This window comes from Chiloscyllium punctatum, chromosome 4, assembly GCF_047496795.1.
Source record: "Chiloscyllium punctatum isolate Juve2018m chromosome 4, sChiPun1.3, whole genome shotgun sequence".
NCBI classification, from domain to species: Eukaryota; Metazoa; Chordata; class Chondrichthyes; order Orectolobiformes; family Hemiscylliidae; genus Chiloscyllium; species Chiloscyllium punctatum.
Genome location: NC_092742.1, coordinates 127,014,313 through 127,033,563, shown reverse-complemented (window position 1 = coordinate 127,033,563; position 19,251 = coordinate 127,014,313).

Here is a 19,251-nt window from a genome sequence, read left to right as displayed (position 1 = left end):
GCATGGATCGGTTCGACTGACTGGCCTGTTTTCATGTTGTATGACTCTGACTGACGCTATGGAGCAGGCAGCTGGTTGGGATTAACAGCAGCACTGACATCATAACCGAACACCTGATGGGATATGTAATCCTGATCGAATCTCCGGAGGTTATTTTGCTCAGTTATCCCTTCCCACACACGGGACTGGTGAACGGCCTCTCCACAGTGTTACTGATTAAATGAGATTCAATTTCTGTGGTTAATTGAATCCCTTCCAGCAGCTCCCACATTGCTCTGCTTTCTCTGTGGTATCTGTGTCCTTTTTTCTACACAGGGTGAACGATCCTTTCAAATTGTGTCCACACAGATACAAATCCCGTTTTCCATATTGTGAATGTGTTTTCATTCTTCCTCATTCACCCACAGGGTGTGAGTATCACTGGTGAGGACAACATTTATTCTTTGCCCCTTGTTCATTGCTGTCTGGCTACACCACAAACCCGGGTGCGATCCCAGCCTCGGGTATCTGTCTGTGGGCAGTCTGCACATTCTCTGTGTGTTTGCGTTTTTATTTCTCCCTCTGACCAAAGATGTGCCAATTACAGGAATCAACAATGGGAACTGCAGGCTTATGGGACAGGGAATACCGTGGGGACTGGTGGGATGCGCTTCGGATGTACTATGTGGACTGGAAGGGCCGATTAGACTGCTTCCCCACGCGGTGGAGATTCTTGAATTAAGGGTCAGCTCATGTTTTTCTGGTCCTGGAGTCTCTCGTAGGCAGGACTGGGTGAAGATGGTAGAATCCCCTGCATAAGGGACAAGAATGAATGGGAATGCAGGAAATTAAAGTCATGATCTCTGTTCCTGAGGTCAGACTTGTATTTCATGTTGTATTCGTCGAACATAAACATCACAGTTTCCGTGTCCCAAACCCCAAGAACTAGTTTAAAATATCAGCCCAACACCACCCTCTCCAGGTTGAAGTCTTGACTGTGTGGAAGAAACTGTCGGAAACACAGATCCAAATGGCAAAATCATCTTTTAAACCCACCACTGCAAAGTTAAGGGCTCAACACGCTCCACTTGTACCACTCAGCTGTCTTAGAAAGATGCACTGGAAATCACTATGATAGTATAAACGGGGACAACCATTCCCTTGAGCAGGAGCACACTCAACCTAGGAATTTCTTGCGCCTCTATACCATCACAGAAGGACAGGACGCTCACCTATTGCATCACTGGAGCCAGAGAGTAACTCCGCACACACATTCCCAACCCATTTGCTGTTGGATCTGGGCGGCTGTGCCGATGTTAAGCTAAAATGCTATTGAAGCACACATTTCAACAATATCCTGTACTGTCCCCCGAGTCTTTGATGTTTTGTCGAAATCGATCAATCTCATTTTTCGACATTCTCATTCAAGGGATCTCCACAGCCTCCGAGGGACATCGATCTGAAAGATTCAGCTCATTGTCAGTTCCCACATGTCTGTCACTGTTCGCTGAGTACTGATATTGTACATTTGCTGTTCTTCCGAACATTTCCTCTGCTAGTATACTTATTGCTGCATGCAAGCATCCTGTTCTGTGGTTACTGTGATCGTGGTTGCCGGTATTTTGCATTGTGACCACAGCAACCTCGATTTGAAACCAAATCACGGCACGAAGTGTTCTCTCCATTGTCCTTTTTGTGACACATGCTCAAAAATTAATGGTTTTGCTTTCAAATTCCGCTCTCTCACATCTCTGCGTTTCATATATCAGGATTCAAACACAGCCGTTGTCGGAGATTTCTCTCCTTCCCACGAGCATTAAACCTCCTTTCCGTCCGTCCCCCCATTTCTCTGCGGCAATGCCCAATCTCTCACTCTCTTTCACATTCATACTGTTCTGTCTGTGCTACTGCTGCGGTCACTGTTATTGGGTGAACGTGCCCCAATCCCACCATCGGGACCTTCAAACAAATTGATCCATTTGGATACCGCGGTTGTGAAATCAATCCCCATTTAGCAGCTTTTACTGATATAGGACAGAGACAATTGGAGCGTCAGGCTCATGGAAAATACCCAGGGCAGTTTTGGTGAAAAGTCATTTTATTGGAAAAGATCAGCTTTTATGGCTTTCTGCGTTGGTCTTGTGGTAATTTCATAGGACTGATAATCCAGAAACCGAGGAAATAGTCTGGGTACTCGGGCTTGAATCCCAACATGCCATGATTGTCAAATTTGGATTCAAAAAAATCTGCAAGGAAGAATCTAATAACACTATAGATCCATTGACAATTGTTGAAAAAATAATCTGTTCCACTGATGTAATTTCGGGATGCAATTTGATATCCTTACTTGGTCTGGGCTGCATGTGACTTCAGACACATAGCAATATGGTTGAGTCTCAACTGCCCTATGGGCAATTCAGAATGGGTAATAAATTCTGCTTCGCCAGAATCGGCCTTATACTAATCCAGAAATTTTAAAACAAATGCTCATTAGGCTCAAGCAAGAATGTTGATTGCAGTTTTGCAAGTCACACATGGATGTGATCACACTGAGAAAATCGTAGGAGATATTTCCCGGGATATTGTTTGGGATCAAGAGTTTTAGTTGTGAAGAAAGACAGGACAGAATGGAGTGTTTGTCGCAGTGTAAAGGAGATGTAGTGGAGACATAATTGAGTTAGGGTATGGACAGGGTTGACTGAACGAGTTTCCCATTGATGGAGCGATCGATTAGCAGGGGCCAGTGACTAAAGGAGAAAGGCAGAATGGTTTGAGAAGATGTGCGAAAAAGCTTTATCAGCCAGCGGGTGGTTGGAATTTGGAAAACACTGTCTGCATTTTTCAGAGCGGCAGACACCCTTAGAACCTGAATAAATATTCAGATTTGAACTTGTGATACCAAGACATATAAGGCTGTGGGATAAACATTGTGAAATGGGATTCAGTTCATTCGGCAGTTGTTTTTGACAAGTGTCGCCACTATTGGTTGAAGGGCCTCCTTTGACACTCTTGTTCTCGGTAGTATGGTTAGTGTCCCCGTCTGTCACAGAGCTCAATTCTCCACTGGGGACAGTGTAAATGTTTTAAAACTGTCGCTCCATTTCCAAGTGCGGGTATTGATACCTGTCCTTCCTTTCTCGATGGGACATGTCACAGGAAGGACAGTGCTGCCTGAATCAAGTGGGGAATTACAGCAGCTCTCAGGGAGGTAGAGTGTCAGTGAAAGCGCAAACACGTGACTTCTGAAAACTGCATCTTATTACGGTGTTGGAATGAAAAACATTCGGCAGACTTGTTCCGAATTGAAGTGTTTATTGAAAGCAGGAAAGTGAGGAAGAAATAGCGTAAAAGCATTCAAATATGACTGCAGAAACATTTCCGCAGCACAAATCAGATTGTAAAGCACAGAGTCGCGTTTCGATACATTGAATTTGGGTTGATTTGCTTTGATGAGGCTGAGTTACCAGGGTATAAAGCCATTAAAAATGATTCAGGTTTTGCTCACTATGATGGAACATTGGCTCAGTAATTCGCATTGATGTTCGTTCTGAGGGTGATGTTGATTGGCCAAGTTAAATTGCCCTCTCGTGTGCAGGGATGGAATTAAGTAAATTAAGTGAATTAGCCTGGGTAACGCGGGGACAATGTCAGAAGTCACAGGACGTCAGGTTATAGCCCAACAGCTTTATTTGACATCATAATGGGGAGTGTTGCCCCTTCTTCTGGTGAAATATAAGGGAATGGGGAGGAGAGATAGGTCTTTCTGAGATGCTCTTCAGAGAGTCGACACCGTCTCGATTGACTGAAATTTTCTTTCTGCACTGTAGGACTCTGTGATTCTCTCGGAGAGGGTAATGACGGTATTTACTGGAGTGTAAATCCATTAGAAACGATGCTGACGGGGTATACTGAGGATGAGATTTTATTCACGTGTTGTCTTCGAAAATTTAGAACAGTTATCCCTGAACCAAGAAAGACTTAGCTGGGTGTTTTTCAGGTTATGAAATGTTTGGACAGAGTAAGTAGGTGAAAAATTCCCTCTTTCAAGTAAGTGAACATCGAGACGCTAGACATTCAAAACCTTTGATAAAACCTTTGAAGGACAAAGAAATGATGAAAACAGAATCGCTGTCGCTCCGAGAATCTGGTTTTCAAAATATTTGGAAAGGCACATTTGGTGACATACAAGGAATAAATTTCACAAGGAGGGAGACAGCGTGTGGCTTGGTAAAGGTGTAGGGGTGGGGTGTTGTCGGTCGGAAGTTGCGGGGGAACAATGTCTAAGTGGGTTGACTTTAAATGTAAAGAAATTTCGTGAACGTGTGCAGCTGATTAAAATTCGGTTTCAAAAACTCTGGATGTTGAAAGATTTTGGCATAATATTCTACCTGAAGCATTGTAAATGGAACTGAGTGGATTTTTCTCGTTGTGAAGGAATGATACTACATAATGATTAAGAAGTGACCAGTTGCTTGGAGATCGAATTACGGCTTTAATCATATGCGTTAAAGATGTGAGGAGAAGCACCATGATGTTTGGATCCATTTTATACTCGGTGAAATCTTCCAAAGCAACGAGCAACAAAACTGGTGGGTTTTATTTTGCATTTTAACACTCTGATTTTCTGAGCAATATTTTCCTTAAGTTGAAATAAAGTCGGAGCAAATTTGAATACAATATTAATCGTTACAATGAGATTTATCTAATTCACTTCTGATTATTACAATAAACATTGTGAGGTTGCAGCAAAATTAAAATGAAACGAACAAAACAGCGTTTCTTGCAATTTAATCCAATTCAGGTTCAGCCATATCAGAAAGGCCATTGAGCAACAACATCGCCTTTGTTTCCCTCTCCATGGCTGCTTCTTCACGTGAGGGAGAAAGTGACTAAAGAAATTATGAGTCAAATATAGGTATGAATATGACGGAAAATTCTTGTTCTCTGTTTCATTCTGACACAGTTCTGACTCAGAATGTATCAATGACAGCTATTCATTCTGTCGTGCATGGTTATTTATTGGAATTTGCCGTTATTATAATTCTGGTGCATACAGAAACACAATGGCGTGGATTCGATTCCGCTCTGCAAATTTCTCATCCTTTACTTTCACCACATGTAACCTGATGAGGTGACATGTCAGCGCTCTACAAAATGTGCTGCGAAGACTGAACGATTATGGTGTTGGGTTATAAAACCGCTGTGCTCCACATTCACGAGTTCGAGTCACACTCTGGTCGCTAACATCACAAACCACTCCCGCAGTTTTTATTGGCACCTCACATGTCTGGTATACACTGGATAGAGAATCTTGTTCTTGCCCTTCACTGTACGTGAGATTCACAATAATCGACACCACATTAAAGTCGAAATGCAGAGTGAGAGAAGTCATTCTATTCAATTGTCGATTAACTTGGTGCAATGAGAAAGAATGCATTTTTCTTTCCGCCCCACATTCCATCTTGTCTTTCTATGAATTTGCATTGAAAGAATGAGGAGCACAAGTTTATCCAGTGGGGATGCACATGAGTATCTTAACCTAACACTTCACACCATGATCTGATCAGTAAGTCAAACAGTGACTCGGAAGTGAAACCGCAGAAAACTTCTCCAATGAAACGAACCTTTCATTCTTTCACAAGTTTCTGCTGTGTGTGAATCATACAACGATCCATCATCCAGCGTGATCACTGACTTGCCAATTGTATAAGGTCTATCAACGTTCTTCAGCATTCACAGCTTCTGTACACAGCCACCTGTGCTGTGCCCAGTGTCATTTGTTATCCCCAGGTCACAGTACATTTCGTCTTCCTGAGTTTATGAACTTTTTCCTGATCTGTCTGATCTCTTTAATAAACCTTTTCTATCACTTCACCCCATCCCCCCACAATTCTGAACTTATGAATAAAATCATGAGTTAGACAAAATGTTAAACAAATCGGAGGTTGCCATTCAGCCCATGGAGTCTGCCCCACCATTCAACGAACTCATGGCTGATCTGATAATCTTTAACTCCTTTCTGCCCACTTACCTCGTCAAATTTTCATCATCTTTCTGATTAACTATCTGGCACAGTTTGAAAACACCCAACAACACTGATGGCACAGATTGTTTGGCCCCTGAGCAAAGAGATGACTCCTCATTTCTGAATTAGATGGGCAATATCTAATTCTGAGATTATGTCCTCTGGTGCTCTCCTCACAGCATGGGGCAAACCACCTGCCCGTATCTACCCTGTCAAGATTCCACGAATATTGAACGTTTATGATTGGTGTTATATGATGAGAGAGTACCCCTCCACCTCCATTGTTTCGAGGAGAATAGTCCCAGCCTAACCAATCATTCCACGAAGGTCCATTTTATACAGAGTTGGCAACAACCTCGTAAATCACTGCTGTCCCCTGCAGCGTGCTTACTTATTATAAAGACAGGTGGAGAAATTTCGGTGAGGAAATGGGCTGAAAGTTCAGGCGCAGATGGGAATTGGAACACGAAATCAGAAAGCGATTGGAATCGGATTGATCCACAAAAGGAACAAATACAGCGATGATAACTCTGACAAATGAGAATCTAATCATATTCGATTGACATTCAAAGGCTTCATTGTAACTGAAGTCCTCCGTGTAATCCTCCTGGGAGCGAGTATTTAGGAGAAATGGAACATGATCACGCACATAAGAAGTTGACGACAAAAACATGTCCGTCGGTCGACTTTGTTTGATTATTAACTCAACTCTTGTCTCCGTGAATCCTACATTGTCCGCAACGCACAAATTAGATGTTGAACAGAACTCTCTCCATTTGCCGAGGTGAGTGCAGCTTCAATATCACTGAAGGAACTGGACACCCTCCACGACAATGCAGTCACTTAACTGTACATTGCTCAACGCCTGAATATTTATTCCCTTAACTGCTAAGGCACAATTTCAGCAGAGTGCACCACATAGAAGATTCACTGGAGTAAGTCATCCAGGCTTTGTTGACAGAACCTTCAAAGCTCAAAGACTGTGCCGACTATAACGACAAGGTTGAAGATGCACTGAAACGTCACCATTTATGAATTACCCTCCAAGGCACATGTCAGCATAACTTGGAGAGGAAGCAGTGATAAATTCATTGAGTGGTGAAGCGGTCTTGATGGGCAAAGAGTTATACTCGAGCCCTCCACATTTTATTTTACAATTTTGAAAAATGTTGATTATCGCATTGACCAGACTTGTGCTCATTCCTTTAGTTGTTTCCGAAACTGGCGTTTGCTAAAAATCGAATATCATTCTCAGACTGAGGTCAACAAAGAGCCTCTCGTACAACTGATCTCCCTGTTCAACAATCTTCAGAGATCTGTGAATATCTACTCCAAAATCTCTTTGATCCTGTACACCGCTCAGAATCCTCACTGTTATTGTTTCAACTCTCCAAATACATTACCACTTATTGGTTTGGATTCAATTCCATTCGCCGTTTTTCCTTTCCACCTGATTGATACATCACTGCAATCCCTGATATTATTCATCACAGTCACCTACACAACCAATTGTTGCATCGTCTGTAAACATCTAAAAGTGACTCCTAAAACTAAGTTTGAATTCTTGATCTATATCAGGAAACAGTGGTACTCCACTGGAAACAGGCATCCAAGCATGGTTCATTGCTGGATGGGATGAACACCTGCAATAACAACAGAATCGGACCCTTGCTATCATTTGTAAACCTGAAGGCAACTCTTCAGGTTGGTCTCCTGACTGATTCCTTCTCACATTGGGGAGTTGTGAATGACCTGTCCACATTGTGACTGAGGAAGTGAGTTTACATTTCAGCGGGTAATTGAATCCCTTTCTGCAGACCCAGCCCCCATGGACCTGACTTCATGGAGGCGTGGGTATCCTTGTGTCTATTTAGTTTGGATAATCAGCTGAATTTGAGACCACGCTGAGACGATTCCCAATTTTCCCCATCATCAATGCATCTATTTTATCCTTCCTTATTCTCTCCCGGAGTGTGGCCATCATAGTCTGAACAACATTTGTTGTTCATCCTTAAATCTCCTTGAACTGAGTCAGAGGGAATTTATGGGTGAATCGTACTATTGTTGGTCTGGAGTTATATTTTGGCAAGTCTCGTAAAGGACAGCAGATTTCCCTTTTGAAGGGACATGACTGCATGGCTTTTCAGCAAAGTAAAACTTTTTGTCACTCTTCCTCTAAGCGGGTTTATATTCCAGATTTTATTCATCGAATCTAATTACCAGCAGCTGCCATGCTCCAGTCTCCAAGGGTTGCTGGCCCAAATATCGCCATTACATTTGCAGATGAAACGAAGATTGGTGGAGTAGCAGAAAGCATAGGGGACTGTCAAAGAATGAAGGAGAATATAGATAGGACAGTTGAGCGGAGAAGTGGCAGATGGAGTTGAATCCAGGCAAATGTGAGTTGATGCATATTGGGAAGTCTTATTCTAGAGCCAAGTATACAGTAAACAGAAGAGTCTTGGTAAAATTGCTGAGCAGCTTGATGTGGGAGTTCAGGTTCTTTGTACCCTGAAGGTGGCTGCACGGATGCATCGAATAGACACGAAAGCATATGGCATGTTTGCTTTCATCGGACCTGGCATTGAGTGTAAGAGCTGGAAGGTCATGCTAAAATTGTACAAGATTTTGGTTCAACGGCATTTAGAATGCTGTGTGCAGTTCTGGTTTCCAAATTACCAAAAACGACGTGGACGTTTAGGAGAGGGTGCAGAGAAGGATTATGAGGATGTTGCCTGGTATGGAAGATGCTCGCTCTGAAGAGAGGTTGAGTAGGTTACGTTTGTTTTCATTAGAAAAAACGAGATTGAGAGGGACCTGATTGACGTCTACAAAACCATGAAGGGTATAGACAGGGTGGAAAGAATTAAGCTTTTTCCCAAGATGAGGGATTCAGTAATGAGAGGTCACGCGTTCAAGGTGAAAGTTGAAAAGTTTAAGAGAGATAGTCATTGGAAGTATTTTACACAGAGGGTGGTAGGTGCCTGGAACGTGCTGACAGCAGAGGTATTAGACGTAGGCATGGTAGATTCATTTCAGGTGCGCCTGGACAGATGTATGTGTAGGAAGAGTGCAGAGGGATACAGATGCTTTGGAATTGGGTGATAGGTTTAAAAAATGGATTTGGATCAGCTCAGGCTTCGACGTCCAAAGGGCGTGTTCCTGGGCTGTAAATTTTCTCTGATCTTTGTTCTTCTTTGTTCACTACTCTGTCAACTTCATGCTACATTGCTGTATGTCAGAGAATGATATTGTCAATTCTAATTATCACAGAGGGAATGAGAATATGACATGTGGCTGTGTCGGAATGAAAGTGATGTACGCTGGTCTGGAGTGTTTACTGGGAGCAAGAGGCTGATGTGGAGACGATGTGATCAAAAACAGCTCTAACTGTCAAAGTAACAAAACAGCGCATTGTTAAGGAAAATTTCAGAGAATGCTTTCATTTAATCGACCTCTCGCTGAAGGCTTCAGCACACTTCAGCTGAGCCAATCTGTAGTGCAGGTGAATGCTGGTGTTGTATCCTAATACAACAAATATTCTCTTCGGCCCCGCCTTTGACCAGGAGCACACCTAGCTTTGACATTTCTTGTGCCTCTGTGCCGTCATAGAAGAACCATGTGCTCACCTTCAAGCCAATCAATTCATTTCGAGACCGTGGTTGTGAGATCAATTCTCATGTAGCAACTTTTACCACATGGAACAGAGATTTTCGAACATCAGGCTCTGGAAAAGGACACAGGGCAGCACTGAGGAAAAGAAAATTTATTCGAAAATACTTCTGTCTGTGGACTTCTACATCATTAATTTCACTTGCTCATTTAGCTCTGTCTTGTTTATTGTGTGCACTTCTGCAATTCGCATTATAGCACGGATATGATAGCACTGGAGATGATGCAGCAGAGATTTGCCAGGATATTGTCTCGGTCGAAGAGTTTCAGTTATGAAGAGAAATTGGACAGACTGGAGGCGTTTTTCTTAGTGTCGAAGAGATTGAGAGGAAACATGATTTAAATGTATAAAATAATCAGGAATATGGATGGCGTAGACTGAAATAAACGTTTCTCTTTGATGGTGAGATCGATATCGGGGGAAGGGCAGGGTGGTATAGATTTAAGGATAGAAGAGGAAAGATTTGAGTGAATGTGCAGACAAATGTCTTGAAACAGCCGTGGATTGAAATCTGGAACTCAGTGCATGCAAAGGTTGCAGAGGCAGAAATCCTCAGAACTTTCAGAAGTTTTCAGATGTGAATTTGTGATGCCAAGACATACAAGGCTATAGGCCAAGTAATTTAAGAAAGTGTTGGGATAGTTGAGCGAATGTTAATATCCAGTATTAACAAATAGGCTTCTTTTTGCATAGAATTCCTGGGTAGTACCACCGCCTGTCACTGCGTGAGGTCGGGTTCAATTTGCTTCCAGGACAGGCGCTTGCATATTGGGAGGTCTCAGTGGGTAGAACTGCACCATTCAGCGTCGGATCCCGCCTTTGCTTCAAGTCTTGTGTGACTGACTGTGTGGAATTTGCACACTCCTGCTCTCTCTCTCTCCCGTGTGAGTTTCCTCTGGCTGCTCCGATTCCTTCCCACAATGCAAATGTGTGCAATTCAGGTAAATGGCAAACAAAATCTGAATGGACTGTAGTGCTGTAAATAAGAGACAAAATTCAAACTTGCAGCTCGGGGAAAAAAGAATGACCATTTCGGGTCAACAGACCCTTCGTAGGAACTGATTTTAATTCTCAACGTTAACTCTGATTTCTCTCCACTGGTGCTGCCTGACTCGCTGAGCTTTTGGAGTAATTTCTATTTTTGTAGGTGCACCATAAATGCTGGTTTAGAAAGATAGAGTGGGGAGTGTGAATCTCTTCCATGGCACAGTGCAGACTCAACTGGCCAAATGGTTTCTGTATGCACTGTGTCGAATTCCATCAACTCTGAATCTATTAGGTTTTGTCCTTCTTTTAGTCTTTGGTTTTCACATCTCTCCTGTCATGTGAATTGCAGAGCAGGACAATCGACAGTTCGGGCATAAGCCACCACCAAACCGTTACCACATGACGCCTGGAAGATGAATGCCTCATATTCTGCTTTGGGACCCTGCAACCACACGGGATAAATGTGGATTTCAGCGGCTTCCTCATTTCCCCTCCACCCACATTATTACAGTCTAAAACATCCAACTCAGCACCACCCTCTAGACCTATTCATCTCTACCCCTCTGACTTACCATCTTCTCCCCCCCTCCATCCACCATTTGCTTTCCCAGCTACCTTGCTCCCAACCCCAACCCCCTCCCAATTATCTCTCAGTCCCCACCCTCAAGCCTCATTCCTGATGAAAGATTTATGCCAGAAACGTTGATTCTCCCGCTCCATGGATGCTGCCTGACCTGCTGTACTTTTCCAGAACGACACGATCGCCATTGCGAAGACAGACGAGCTCAGTTCAGGCTCTTTATCTGGGAGCGGAGAAGGCTAAGTGAGGAAGTGATTAAGGTACACATTAAGGGGACCGGTATGTGTGATAGGAATGAACTTCTTATGGGAAGAGTTAAAATCCAGGGTTCTCCATTAAACGCAAGGGAGAGGATGTTCAGAAGAGATATAGGAAGAACGTTTTCTCTCTTGAGAGTATTGCATAACTGGAACTCACTGTTTCAACGTGTAGTAAAGCTACGACTCATCAAAACATTCCAGGAGTATTCAGCCGAATACTTGAGAAGCGAGAGCACACTTGGATAAGGACCAGTTACTGGAAAGTGGGGTGAAGATGTCTGTTGAAAGATCGCAACGCTGCACAGAAAATACAGAGCATGAAAGCATGGGAAGGTTAAAGGCATGGAAACGACTGGCAATCTGTTACAAGGGGTCTCCGGAATGCTACATTCATCAAAAGGTCACTGGGGCAGGATGGGGCCAGTGTGGCAGGATGGGATAAGAACAGTGGAATGCTCCTACACCAATTAGCAGAGTCAGACTGAGGCTGAACGGTTACTATGGCAGGCTGAGATAATATCAATTAGTAAAGTCAGCCTCGCCTACTAAATATCATCATGGCAGTTTGGGAAACGTCGTGACAGTACATACTTAGGACATGATTTTAAATAATTAATTGATAATAGAGTCAGCCTGCTTGAGACACTTGTCGCAGGATATGACATTAAATATCTAATTAGTAGTTAGTAGAGTCAGCTTGGGACAGGAAAACATTGTGATAGATGGGGTAGCTAAATATCAAATCATGACAGGTTAGTCTGGGATGGAGGTTCATTGTAGCACAGGTGGCAGTAGAATACTTAATAGTTACAGTCGAATAAATTAGGAAAACCTATAGTGGCAGAAGTAGAACGATAATGGGAATTAGCACCATTGGTTTATTGTATAGCTGGAGTGAGGTAATTCTGACTAACACAGTTGGCATTCTGATAAGCTAACAAGACATGATTAAAGAAAAAGGTATAAAGTGATGGAGTTCAATTCAGATACATGTGAGGTGCTGAATTATGGGAAAGCAAATCTTAGCAGGACTTATACACTTAATGGCAAGACCCTAGGGAGTGTTGCTGAACAAAGAGACCTTGGAGTGGAGGTTCATAGCTCCTTGAAAGTGGAGTCGCAGGTAGATAAGACAGTGAAGAAGGCATCTGGTATGCTTTCCTTTTTTGGTCAGAGTGTTGAGTACAGGAGTTGGGAGGGCACGTTGCGGCTGTACAGAACATTGGTTAGGATACTTTTGCAATATTGCGTGCAATTCTGTTGTCCTTCTGATCGGAAAAATGCTGTGAAACTTGTAAGGGTTCAGAAAAGATTCAGAAGGATGTTGTCAGGGTTGGAGGATTTGAGCTATCGGGAGAGGCTGAACAGGCTGGGGCTGTTTTCTCTGGAGCTTCGGAAGCTGAGGGGGGACCTCATAGAGATTTACAAAATTATGAGGTGCATGGAAAGAATAAATAGACAAAATATTTTCCCTGGGGTTCGGGCAGTCCAGAACTAGAGGGCATAGGTTTAGTGTGAGAGGGTTAAGATATGAAAGAGACCTAAGGGGCAAACTTTTCACACAGAGGGTGGTACGTGAATGGAATGAGCTGTCAGAGGGTGTGGTGGAGGCTTGTACAATTGCAACATTTGAGAGGCATGTGTCTCGGAAGGGTTTGGAGGGATATGGTCAGGGTGATTGCAGGTGGGACTAGACTGGGTTGTGATATCTGGTCGGCATGGACAAGTTGGACAGCAGTGTCTGTTTTGAAGCTGCACATCTCAATGTCTCTATGACTCTATGCCATGGACTCTGAGGTTCGTGCGAGTCAAAAATTTGTTTTCTGAATGTCACTGTTTTTGTTTGCAATTAAAAAATCTACTCCTTGAAAAACTCCGAAACTCCTGGTGATTGTCGACAACGGCAACTTTGGGTGCAGTAAAATTGTGGCGAGTGCAGCTCTGTGGCACAATGAAAAGCGCGTTAGCTTTCTACAAATTTGGTAACTTTGCGATTCAATGTTTGTGGGTTTGAACGGCACTAGAATTGGAGTTAAATTCAGTTTTCAGCTGAACCGTTGAGTGTTGTGCTGATTCATCGCCAATTCCTGTCGTCTGGAGTTCTCGTCCCTGCTACTGACCAGAGGAAATTCATTACCTTCTTGGTTGTGAGTTTTTACGAAATCATATCGTTTGAAACATGATCAGACCAGAATCAGATGCTCATCCGCAAAACCTGCAAATTTCGTGCAGAAACCCACTGTGCAACGTGTTCTTGGATGTCGGAACAGTGAAGATTATTGACGATTGCAATATGTTTCATGTTACCTGTATGAATAGAAATTTTCGATTGCTTAAATGTCTTTATCCCATTGTATGACAGGTTGTTGTGGATGAGCTGGGCAAAGACATTGACGTGTTTGGTCAGCCATGATCATATCAAACGGCGGGTAGACAGTGAGAAAATTAATCCCACGCTGTTGATCTCTTTTCTCACAAACCTGTTAGTCAGCGAACTGACCTAACCGACTTCCATTCAATGCAGAGCTAAACCAAACAGATCGGTGCATTTGAATTATGTAATATTTCATGTAGAATGAGCTGCTGCACCTTCCAACTCCATTAGCTCTTCTTACACTTAATATTTTCAATTGCAGGTGTTATGCAATTTCTTTCCTATGAATGTTAACCACTTCCAGAGTGTTTCCCTTTTGCACCCCCATCCAGGCAACCCAGAATCACTGTCGCTGTTTAATTCACTCCTTGTGTGCCTGCACGCGCTTTTCGAATATTCTGGAATCAGCTCCTAAAATGTTTTTATTTCTGAAAATTCATCTCCGAATGCAATAACTCTCAGAATATAAAATGCCTGACCAAAATTATTTATCGTGCCCTGCTGGGTTTGAAGTTCTAACGTCTAGTTTCCACTCACTGAAACGAGCAAATTTCCCTCATATTTACTCTTAAGATCTTCACATCAGCTGGATAACCTCTAATCGGACACAACTAAGTATTTCCTGATTTCTCCCGTATTATTCTTTATCTATGCCATCATCCCATTAAACTGCCTCTTTTCTTTTCTGGTGGCTTTATCTCCCAGTAAACCTCATTTCCTTCATTTCAAACAACATGGTATCATGGGCGTATCATTCCTAACGTCTTTGTATTTCAGTAAACGGTGCCCGTGTCATTATTCATGTCATTATAACCCTGCAAATTTCAACCTGAGAAAGGATGCATGAAAACTCATTCAATGCATGAAAACTCACCACTAAGCTCTGCAATCTTATTACCGACACAGGAAAGGTGGAAGCAATTTCAATTACAGCTGCAACAGAATCGGGTCAAATCGCAGTCACATACTTGACTGTTGTTCTTATAGTTATTTCTTCTCTACGTGTGCTGAAGTTACACAGTGAGGGATCAATTACTATTACCAGACATACATAAGGGGGCGTATGAAATGCTGAAGTTGTGAGACCAGAGCAGTTTTTTTATTGACATAGACCATTCACTGTTCGAATATCAGTCTTAGGAACGAGACAGAGAGCGATTTTGAGCAAAATTTGAGCAGGAACGTTTACGCCATGACGTAATACCAAATTGTGTAGGTACTTTGTTGTTTACCTCATTTGTGTGTTTTGCCTCATTGAGGATTTTGAAGTTATCCTCTCTATACAAAAGTTTCGTGCTTTTGCACCATTATACAAAAGATGCAGTACAATAACACCCAACGCTGTTTCAGTCTACTTGTACAGATATTGACCTCTGGAAACAGCACTATGCACTCGCCTCGAGTCTGGAAAATAATTTGCTACATTCCCGCTCTTCTGGCTCTTTTCATTACATCGGATTCTGTTCTTCACAGAATCCGATTCAGCAGATCTTCTCACTGAGTCTTTACTTTGTATGTGTTCAGATCATGTGAGCGGAATACCACAGTCCATAACCCAGAAGTCAGACTATACTCAGGGAACCATACTCTGCTCTAGATCATTTCATGAACACCAGGAAGAAATATCTATGATCTTCAAAATTTACTCACCTGTTTTTCAGAAGCAATATAAACAATTCCAGATTTCTGCTTTTGTTGTCACACTGACAAGGTTGTAATTGCTGGAACCAGTTGAGACTGTCCGCTCTTCCACATCAATTTTCTCCCCAGGAAGTGTTAAGATGATGGTCTGAATGGGATTCTTCTAAAAAGAAGAATCTTTTTATCGATTGATTTCTGGTTTAGGGCCGACCAGGTTCCCGCTGGGCCTCTATGTTAGCGCTGATCACAGCAATTTCCCGCAGTCTTCAGCGTTTTTGTAGCAAGTACCTTCGAGGATGAAATCAAAAGATATTTGCTGTTACTGTATGATACTCTACCAATAGAGACAGCTCTATCAATGGAGGCAGCTCAGTCTGCTGGGATGGGATAATTTCTGCAGTGTGTCCTGCGGATCAGATACAGTGCACTTTATCATTTAGATCATACAGAGTGAGAGTGCTCGAAAAGGCCAAGAGAGATTTCCCCACAGGAGTTTATTGTAGGTGTAACAATACCAGTGGCACTACCCTAACCGAGGAAAGAACAGTCTCAGAAGTTCATTTGGCAAGTTTACTTTTCAGACTCTGGTCACCATGCTCCACGAGCCCTGCAGCCTGTGGGCAATAAGCACAATGAATTTGGTGGTGGATCCCAAAATGAAAGTATAATTCTTCATTAATATGTCCAATAAAATGGGGATGGGGGTGATGGGGGGGGGGGGGGCATTGTCAGAAGGTAGACAATATCAAATACCAAAGCAGGTTATAATCTCCTTGAGTAAAATATTTACAACAGTTTTAGCAGTAGTGTTGGAAGTGGGGTAAGCTTCAACCCATCAAGGAAAAGAAAATCAACAATGACCAAAACATAATTATAGTACTGACACCTTTGCAACTCAATGAAGTCTTTAAACATCTTTTGCAGTTGGCATTAGGTGGTCAGAGGTCGACTCACACTTGTCAGAGAACGTAGAACATAGAAAGTACAGCACAAAACAGGCCCATTTATCCACGATGTTCTGCCGCGATTTAATCCGAATGTAAAATACAATAACAACCTACACACCCCTCAATTCACTGCTATCCATGTGCAAGTCTGGAAGTTGCTTAAATGTCCCCAATAACTCTGCTTCCACCACTACCACTGGTAACGTATTCCATGCATTCACAGCTCTCTGTGTTAAAACAAAAACTACTTCTGACATCTCCTTTATACCTTCCTCCTAATATCTTCAAACTATGAGTTCTCATACCAGTCAATCTTGTTCTGGAGAAAATACTCTAGCTATTGACTCTATCTATTCCTCTCATTATTTTGTACACCTCTATCAGGTCTCCTCTCTTCCTCCTTCTCTCCAGAGAGATATCCGAGCCTATTCAACATTTTTTTCAGAAGCCAAGCCCCCCAGTTCAAGCAGAATCCTGGTAAACCTTCTTTGCAGCCTCTCCCAAGCCTCTGTATCTTTCCTACAGTAGGGCCACCAGAACTGGGCACAATATTTCAAGTATTGCTTCACCAGGGACTTGTAGAGCTGCAGCAAAACCTCACGGCTCTTAAACTCTATCCCCCCGTTGATGAAAGCCAAAACTCCCTATGCTTTCTTAACAACCTTATCCACTTGTATTGGAACTTTGAGGGATCTATGTACTTGCACATCCAAATCGCTCTGTTCCTCCACACTGCCTTAAAGCCATCTTTAATCCTATGTTCAGCATTCGAGCTCCACCTTCGAACATGCATCATTTCGCATTTATCCAGGTTGAACACAATCTGCCATTTCTCAGCCCAGCTCTGCATTCTGTCTATGTTGCGCTGCAGCCTACAGTAGCCATTTATACTATCGCTGACACCTCCAAACTTTATGTCATCTGCAAATTTACTAACCCTCCCCTCAACCTACTCATCCAAGTCATTTAAAAAAACTACAAAAAGCAGAGGCCCAAGTACAGAACCCTGGGAGACCCCACTCAACACTGTCGTCTAGGCAGAATACTTTCTATCTACAGCCACTCTCTGCCTTCGGTCAGCCAGCCAATTCTGTGTATATCTGTTTAATGCCTGGAAACAGAGTGTTGATGGAGGGTTGTCTGTTTATGTCTGATTATTGGTCGGTGATAGTGGGTGGTGCAGTGTTGTGTGTGTTTTTCTGTATATATCTGCTTAATGACAGGAGACAGACTGGTGGTGGTCGAATGCTGTGTGTGTGTATTAATGTGCATATCTGCTCAATGGAAGGATAACAGGGCAGTGGTGGAGGGTTGTGTGTGTGTTTCTGTGTATATCTGTTTAATGGCACGAGATAGGGTTGTCCTGGAGGGGTGTGCCTGTGATTCTGTGTATGTCTATTTAAGGGCTGGAGACAGGGTGGTGATGTGTGTGTTTCTGTGTATACCTGTTCAGTGGCAGGAGACAAGGTGGTCTTGAAGGGTTGTGTGTGTGATCCTGCATAGACCTGCTCAATGGCAGGAGGCACGTTGTTCATGGAATGTTGTGCTTGTATGTGTGTGTTTCTGCATGTATCTATTTAATTGCAGGAGATAGGGTGGTGGTGGAGGATTGTGTTTGCATGTGCGTGTTTGTGTATATCTGTTTAAGGGCAGTAGGCAGGGTGTTCGTAGAAGTTTGTGTGTGTATATTTCCGTGTATAACTGTTTGATGAGAGGAGACATGGTGGTCAAGGAGGTTTGACTGAGTGTGCGTGTGTGTTTCTGTGCATTTGTGCTTAATGGCACGAGATAATTTGGTGTGTGTATGTTATTGTGTATATCTGTCTAATGGCAGGAGGCAGGGTGTTCATGGAGTGTTGTGCATGTGGGTGTTTCTGCGTATATCCTTTATAATGGCAGGAGACAGGGTGGTGGTGGAGGATATATGTCTGTGTTTCTGTGTCTAAGTGCTTATTGGTAGGAGACACGTTGGTGGTGGAGGTTTGTGTGCCTGTGTTTCTCTGCATATCTGTAAAATGGCAGGAGACAGGGTGGTGGTGGTGGAGGGGTATGTGTGTGTTTCTGTGTATATCTGTTTAATACCAGGAGACAGAGTGTTGGTGGAGGGTTGTCTGTTTGTTTTTTTTTTCTCTGTGTCTGTCTGTTTAATGCTGGTGTTAGGGTGGTGGTGCAGGGATGTGTATGTTTTTCTGTAAGTATCTGCTTAATGACGGGAGACAGACTGGTGTTGGTGGAGGGTTGTGTGTGTCTGTTTCTTTGTATATCTGATTAATTGCAGGAAACAGTGTGGTGGTGGAGCGTTCTGTATGTATGTGTGTTTCTGTGTATATCTGTTTAAGGGCAGGAGACAGGGTGATGGTAGAGGGATGTGTGCGTGTTTCTGTGTATATCTGTTTTATGGGCTAGAGAGAGTGTGGTGGTGGAGGGGTGTGCGTGTGTGTTTCTGTGTATATCTGATGAACGGCAGGAAACGGGGTGGTGGTCAAGAGATGTGTATGTGTGTGTGTTTGTGTATATAACTGCTTAAAGGCAGGAGACAGGTGGTAGTGGAGAGTATAGTGTCTGTATTCCTGTATCTGTGTGCTTACTGGCAGGAGACAGGGTGGTGGTGGACGGTTGTGTATGCATGTGCGTTTTTGTGTATATCCATTTAAGGTCAGTAAGCAGGGTGTTCATAGAACATAGAATATAGATCATTATGGCGCAGTACAGGCCCTTCGGCCCTCAATGTTGCGCCGACCTGTCATTCCAATCTGAAGCCTATCTAACCTACACTATTCCATGT